Consider the following 7,847-nt stretch of genomic DNA (forward strand, 5'->3'; position numbering starts at 1 on the left):
AGATCAACCCAAAATGGAAACTTTTAGGCTTAGCTTTCCTACTTCAAGTAGGAAACCTCAAATCTTCAACTCTTCAATTCCATCCCAACCTTGTGTTCCAAGCATGTCCTTTTTAATCCAATCTTACATTTTGCTCCAAAAGCTCCAAATTGCATCATTTCATGTAATATGTCCTTTAAACCTGAAAACACATGAAAGTAGCTTAAAAGACTACTTTAACGAAGAAAACAAAACAAAGATGCATAAGAACTAGCTAACTAAGGCGCATAAATATGCTCCTATCAAATAACAACGTAAATAAACAAGAACAAGCCAACTAAGTCGCCTAAATATGCTCCTATCAACACTCAAATTAAAACCCTATGATGGTAGTATATGTAAGTAGCGATCATTTTAGGCCGGGGATTATGATGCGAAAATTAACTTAACACACAAATTAAACCCTCTTATTGACAATTGTAGTAAAGATGTAAAGATCGTTCTGGACCGGGGATTAGGAGGGATTGCTAATCTATTTGAAACTGACCTTAAAACACAAAACTAGGCTTAAAAACACTTAACTAGACTCAAAGAACTCAAAACAAACTGAAAAGACTCAAAACTAACTACAATGACTCAAAACAGCTTAAAACAACCAAATAGACTCAAACTAGACACTAGGGAGTGATTTGGACAACAATTGAATTAAACTTAACTCAAAACACCTAAAAACACAAAACTAAGACATATTCTAACTAATTAAACACTTTAAAGTAAAGGGGATTGGTTTTGGACAAATTTTAAAGTAAAACCAGTAACTTAAGACAGATTTTTCGACGAATTTTGTGAAATAAATGGATAATGGGCTAGCTAGAAGGTCCTTCTCCACACATGACACACTTGCATAAAAATCAATCTCCAGTTGCTTTTTCGATAAACTATGAATGACAATGCCCCAGATTAATCGTGCCATCACTAATTAACCCTCAGATTTTCCTTTAGTTATTGGATTGAGGCCCAAGCCTTGGCTGAAAATCCTAAGCCTTTTCCCATCTGAATTTGTGAAAACCCTATCCTATAAATAGATGTTTTCAGCCACAAATTTGTCCACCACCCCCATACCATTCAGAAATACAATCCGCCGCACCCTATACACCATTCTATACCATTCTACATCAACATACATCCTTGCCGCACCCTTGGGAGAAGTGGAGAGACTTGCTGTGGCTTTCCATAGGAGAAGGAGTAGTTGTGCCGTAATCAACCTGCATCCATTGGGGAGTTTTAGAGTTCTTTCTTCTTTCGCTTGTTTCCATGTTTAATTTAATTCATTTTTCAATTGTTATGAACATGTGTAATTAATTTTCTTATTAGTTAGATGTTAATTCGAAGCCATGAACATATGTTTTATATGAATTGATTACCTTCAGTTTTTGTTTCGTAAAACATGAATATGGTTTACTTATTTGTGTATGTTGATTGAGGGTGCACACTTAATTTACATGCATGAATCTGATGCTAAATTATAAGGGACTTTCACCTAATCGTTAGGAACTTATAATTACAAGTAGTGGAGATTGTTAGTCACAATCGTGTTAAGTAGATTCTTGGCAAGAGTATCATGCAGTTCATAGTTATAATTGCCTTGTCAATGCTTATGATTTCCATGGAATTTAATGATCTTTGAATGTATCTCTATCATGCTGTTCATATAGGGAACTTGAGAAGAATGATTTGGGTTGTCGCATGCATTCATCCAATTCAATGAATCTAGGGAAATTTGAGAGTTAATTAGTGCATTCACGATTAATTTGGGGCATTGTCATTCATGGTTTAAAGAAACAATACTGGAAATCGACTTATGTTGCATATGTTTATGTGTGGAGAAGGATCCTCTAACTAGCCTTCCACAAGGATTCTCTAACTAGCCTTCCACCTTTGAATTCATCTCAATTTCGTTTTAACTTACTTTGCTATGCAATTTGTTTAGTTTTACTTCAATTTCGTCAAAAATAATCCCCTCTTTCTATTTAGTGTTTTTAGGTCAGAATCTGTCCAATTTAGGTTCTTTAGAGTGTTTTGAGTTAATATAGGTTAGAATTAGTCCATAAACATTGTTTGAGTCTCAATTTAGTCTTAAATTAGTCCAATTTACTCCCTAGAGTCTGTTATAGTCTAATTGTTAGTATTGTGCTGTTTTGAATCTTGTTAAGTGTGTTTTGAGTTAGTTAAGTCATAATCTGTTTTCTTTTAGTCTTTTGAGTCAAATTGAGTTTTATTTTCGTCCAAATCAATTGTTAGGTCTAGAATTGAGTCAATTTCATCTAGTTTTGCTGATTTTAGTGTTTTAGGTCAATCTAGAGTCTATAGAGTCTAGTCTTGTGTTTTTAAGTCTAGTTTAGTATTTTAGAGTTTAATTTAAGTAGATTAGCAGCCCTAGTTAATCCCTGGTTTAGAACAATCCCTACTTGCTTAATACTACAATTACATATTCAATAGGATTTAATTTGAGTGCTTAACTTTTATCACATCAAATTTTGGCGCCGTTGCCGGGGATTAGCAAACTTGCTAATCCCTTGTTTGTGTCATGTCTTTGTGTTTTCTTTTAAGTGTGTTGTTTTGAGCCTAAACGTTATTTGGAGAGTTATTAATCTGTGCATTCTTGTTTTCTAAAGTCGTTGCATGATCTCCTTTGCTTGGTTGCTACTTAGAATGCATTTCATCATTATAGATCCAAATACTAGAACTCATGCCCGTTCCATTCAAAGCATGATATTGAGTGCATAACACATATTCAAGATGAAGTTGTTTAGTTACCACCAAAGCCAAAAAGCCTATCCCTTTTGTCATATGTTTTGTAGGTTTAACCCCCTTTGAGCCTTCGTTAGCCTATTTTCTTTGTTAACCACATTATCCCTACCTAGCCTAGATTAGGACTGTCCACACCCTTGTTCTTACAGAATAGTGAAGCATGACTTAGAGGGAATTCCTTTTGATTTTTGCAGAAAAACAAGTGTGGGGGTTTTCAATGTGTGTTTTGTGTGCCAAAAGAAAGAAAAGGGCATAAAAAAAAAGAAAAAAAAATTCGTGGAAAAAGAAAAAGAAGAAGAAAAGTGTGTGAAAAGTATGAAAAAGAGTTGAAAAATAAGTGAGAATGAACTCACATGTGTTGGTTGTTAAAGAAAGGGTCCAAAAGTTTGAATTTGACCCTATGTGTTGCATGAATCTTCCCTTGTGTTTAAAAGTTGATTTTTGCATTCAAAAGTGAATTCTAAGTGTCAATTTCCTTAATTTGCTTACCATTTCTTTAAGAACCTTTGTTTATCCTTACCTTTCTTTGTTAGACAACGCCCTTAGCCCCGTTACAACCCTTGACTTCCATCTTGAGTGTTGTGTATTTCAATATGTGGAGTTTGGAATTGGTATGAGCATATGATATCACTGGTTCTCGCTTCTAAGTAGTAGCATTCCGTTCATGAGATCATATATATACATGCATTAATAATTCCAGAAAAGTGCTTTCTTTGCTATAACATATGTGAGTACTAGTTTTCATGTTTACATCAATCTTCTCATATATACCTAGTGTAGGGTGTGTAGTCAGAAAATCTGAGTGAAAATTGAGTGCATATCTAGTAAGGAATTGAGGGAATTCTCTATGGCATGTTACTACATTCAAAAATGTTATTTGAATGGATTATATGCGAACTAGTGAATGGTGACTACGATTAAGTATGTGCTCGAGGGTAAGGATGACTAAAATCTGTGTAAGTAATGATTTTTAGCATGTCATATGCATTGGAAATCCCTAAGACAATTGTTGGAAGGTCTAGATTGTGTTTTGTTTTGTTTTGCTCGAGGACTAGCAAAAGCTAAGTGTGGGGGAATTTGATAGGAGCATATTTATGCGACTTAATTAGCTTGTTTCCTTGCATTTACGTTGCTAGCACTTAGTAATTTTAGTATTTTAAGCTATTTTCGTGCAATTTCAGGTTTTAAGGACAAAGTATGCAAACATGTGCATTTTGGAGCCTTTTGGAGCAGTTTTGGGCATGGAATGGATAGCTTATGCTTGTTGCAAGGTGGATGGACGAAATTGAAGATCAAAGGAGGCTAGGAATGAATAATGAAACGAAGAAATGAAAATGAAGAACAAAGAGTTCATAATTGGAAACCAAAGTTTCTATTCTTGGCTTGGAAGTTTCCTAATCCTTCCTCACCTATGTTCCAGCCATAAAAGGGTTTCAAAACATGTTAGGTTGCCTAATTACATGTTTCTAGAAGTCCTAGAACTTACCCTAGATATTGCCGCACCATCCCTTTAATTTCTAGTTCTTTGTTGCACAAGACACAACCTTTCTTTCCTATTTTCTACACCTAAACCACATTCCTGTTTTGTTCCATCCCTTGCTGCACAAGGGAGAGATTCTCCTTCCTATTTTATGTCCTAAAACGTATTTCCTTTTCCCTAAAACCCTATGCCGCACCCTACATCTATTCTTACCTATTTTGTGCCTCAAAACACATTCCTAAATCTGTCCTACAAATTCTGCCGAATTTCCCTTTCCTTTTCTCTTTAATTCCTGCACCTTTCTTGCCTATTTTCTGACCCAAAATCACATTCCTTTTCCTACATAAATCCTTCCCTAAAACCACTTCAAATTCGTAGCCCTTCCTTCCCCTATAAATAAAGGCCCTTGCTGACCATTCTAAGCATTCCATCCTTCACCATAACCTACCTACATCCATCCACCACCATAAATCATCACTACCCTTGTGCCGCAGCAAAGAAGAAGGAAGGAGACCCTTGGACGTGCTTGCCATTCAAGACGTTGGATTGTTGGAACGTTTCTAGGTGTAATCTTTCTTTTGTTTTCAATATTTAAGTTTAATAATCTTTGTGTTGCGATTATGAGGAACTAAACCCTATTTGGTTAGGGGTGATTTCAAAGCCATGACTATGTGTGCAATTTGATTTGATAAATTCCAATTATGAGTTCTTGAATCGTGAATGCAATTGGCTTAACTATTTGATTAATAACGTATTAGTGTTTGTTAATTAGGGGTCGACACTTAATTGGCATGCATAAATATGATGCTAGAGTATAAGGATGTTTTACATAATCGTTGCAAACTTATATTCATATGTAGTGAAGGTTGCTAGTCACAATCGCGTTAAGTTCAATTCCTAGCATGAGTGACATGATGTCATAGTTGCAAGTGCTTTGTCATTGCTTATGGTTTTCATTGAACGTAATGATCTTTGATCGTATCTCTATTATGATGTCATGTAGGGGACCTTTGAAGAATGCTTTGGGTTGTCGAATGATGCCATCCAATCCAATAATACAAGGAAAACCTGAGAGTTAGCTAGTGATGTCACGGCTAATTTGGGGCAATGTCGTTCACAATTCTACGAAGGAATAATTGGAAATCGAATCGTTTGCATATATGTCATGTGTGGAGAAAGAGCCTCTAACTAATCAATCATCCATTTAAACTCCCAATTCATTTTACAATCTGTCTTAATTACAAAGTTTTTGTTTTGTCTTCAATTTCGTCAAAACCAATCTCCCCTTTATTTTGAAGTCCTAGATTAGTTAGAACTTGTCTTAGATTGTGTTTTTAAGTGTTTTGAGCCTTTAGAAACCCAAATTTCGTCCAAATTGTGTTTAGAGCTCAAAACTGCCCAGTTTGTGTTTTTAGGCAGTTTTGAGTGTTTTTAGCTTGTTTTGAGTCTTTTGAGTTTGTTTTGAGTCTTTTGAGTCTAGTTTAGTGTCTTAAAGTTTATTTTTGTGTTTCTAAGTCAGTTTAGAGTAGATTAGCAATCCCTCCTAATCCCCGGTCCAGAACGTGATGTGAAAAATAAGTTAACACACAAAATTAAACCCTCTTTTTATCAATTGTAGCAAAGTATGTAAATAGGAATCGTTCTAGACCGGGGATTAGGAGGGATTGCTAAACACTTGAAAACTGACTTAGAAATGTAAAAACAAAGTTTAAAGCACTAGATTAGACTCAAAGAATGCAAAACTCACGTTTAAAATACTAAAACAAACCAAAAACTCAAAACAGCAATCAAAAGATTCAAAACTGCCTTAAAAACACTTTCTGGGCAGTTTTGAACACAAAGCATGAAATTGGACGAATTTGGGTTTTAACTTGTACCAAAACACTTAAAAACATAAACCAACACACTTTCCAATTAATCTAGGAATTCAAAATAATTGGGGATATGATTTGGACGAAAATAAACTTAAATGGCAGATTGTAAGAGAAACGGATTGTAATACAAAGTTATGAAGAATCAATGGATGATGGAATGGCTAAGGGGTTCTTCTCCACACATGAAATATATGCAACCTAAATCGATTTCCAGTTATCAATTGAATAAGTTATGAACCTCGACACTCCAAGTTAATTAGATCCGCTTAAATTAACCTTCAGATTTCCCTAGAATCATTGAATTGGATGAATATGCATCGCAAACAAATTATTCCTAACAAGTTCTTTATATGAACAGCATGATAAAGATACAGGTTAGAATCATTACGTTCTTTGGAAATCATAAGCATCGACAAGGCATTCGTAACTATGAAAAGCATGATACTCTTGCCAAGAATCTACTTAACACGATCGTGACTAGCGACCTTTACTACTTACGAATATAAATTCATAACGATTAGGTGAAACAAACTTATATCCTAGCATCAAATTCAAGTATGCAAATTAAGCGTGCACTCTCAACCAACATACAAGAATAAGTTCTAAATCAAACGGTTAAGCAAATTGTATTCACGACTCATGCAACGATAACCGAGAGTAATCAATTTATTTCACATATATAATCATGGTTTTGAATCCACCCTTAGCCAAAACGAATTTAGCTAATCATACTTAAAGCAAAACAAAGATTACATGAATTAGACATTGAAATATATAAGATAGAAAACACCTAAAATCGTTCAACAACTCAGAATGAATAGCCAAACAATCGTAGTGAATCTGTCCCCTTCTTTGCTTGCGGCAGAATGGGTTGTGAAGATGTTTTGGGTAGTTTTATGGTGTAGAATGGATGGGGAATGGTATGGAGAGGTTTAAGGTGAGTATGGAGGAGTGTTTGATGGTTGAAGGATGGTAGAGAACTCGGCAAAGAGGGTGGAATTTTCTGGGCACTAGAATGGTGTTTTTGGGGTGTTTTGCTGCCTTGGGTGAGTATGGACGAATTTTCTGCATGAATGATGAATATGGGAGGTTGAACCCTTTGCCAAGGGTTGTAAACATGTATATATAGGCCCCAAAAACCCTAGAGAATCAGATTAGGCAGTGGGGGAAATGCACAGCAATGAGGGTGAATTTGTGGTGTGCAATGGTCCAAGGATGAAAATGGAGCAATGATGCAAAGTATGGAGGGTAAAATGGAGTGGTATTTCAGCTAGGGAGCATGAATGATTGTGTTCATTGCATGGAAATGAAAAGGGGAGGTGAAATGTTTCAGAAATTAGTCAAAGGTGCAGCAACATGTGTTGCACACGGCATTGGATCCCAAATGTGGATGATGGAGCATCAATTGGTGCATGGAATGGTTGTGAAAGTTGTGTGAAATCTGATGGGTGAAGGGAACAAGAGGTATGCAGCAATTGAGTGTGATAATTGAGTGTATTGAGGCATGAAATCAGAAATATTTTAGGGGACAATGATGATTAAGCATGCATGGGAATCCAAAGGGAATGCTATGTGGATTGCACGGCAAGGATGTGTGTCCTTTTGTGGCTGAGTTCTTGATCCTTTGTACACTAATTCTTCACATTCTTAGCCTCTTTAAGTCTTCAATTTCGTCCAAACCTTGGTTCCAAATATGTGACATG

Source organism: Malus domestica, chromosome 13, assembly GCF_042453785.1.
Source record: "Malus domestica chromosome 13, GDT2T_hap1".
Lineage (NCBI taxonomy): Eukaryota > Viridiplantae > Streptophyta > Magnoliopsida > Rosales > Rosaceae > Malus > Malus domestica.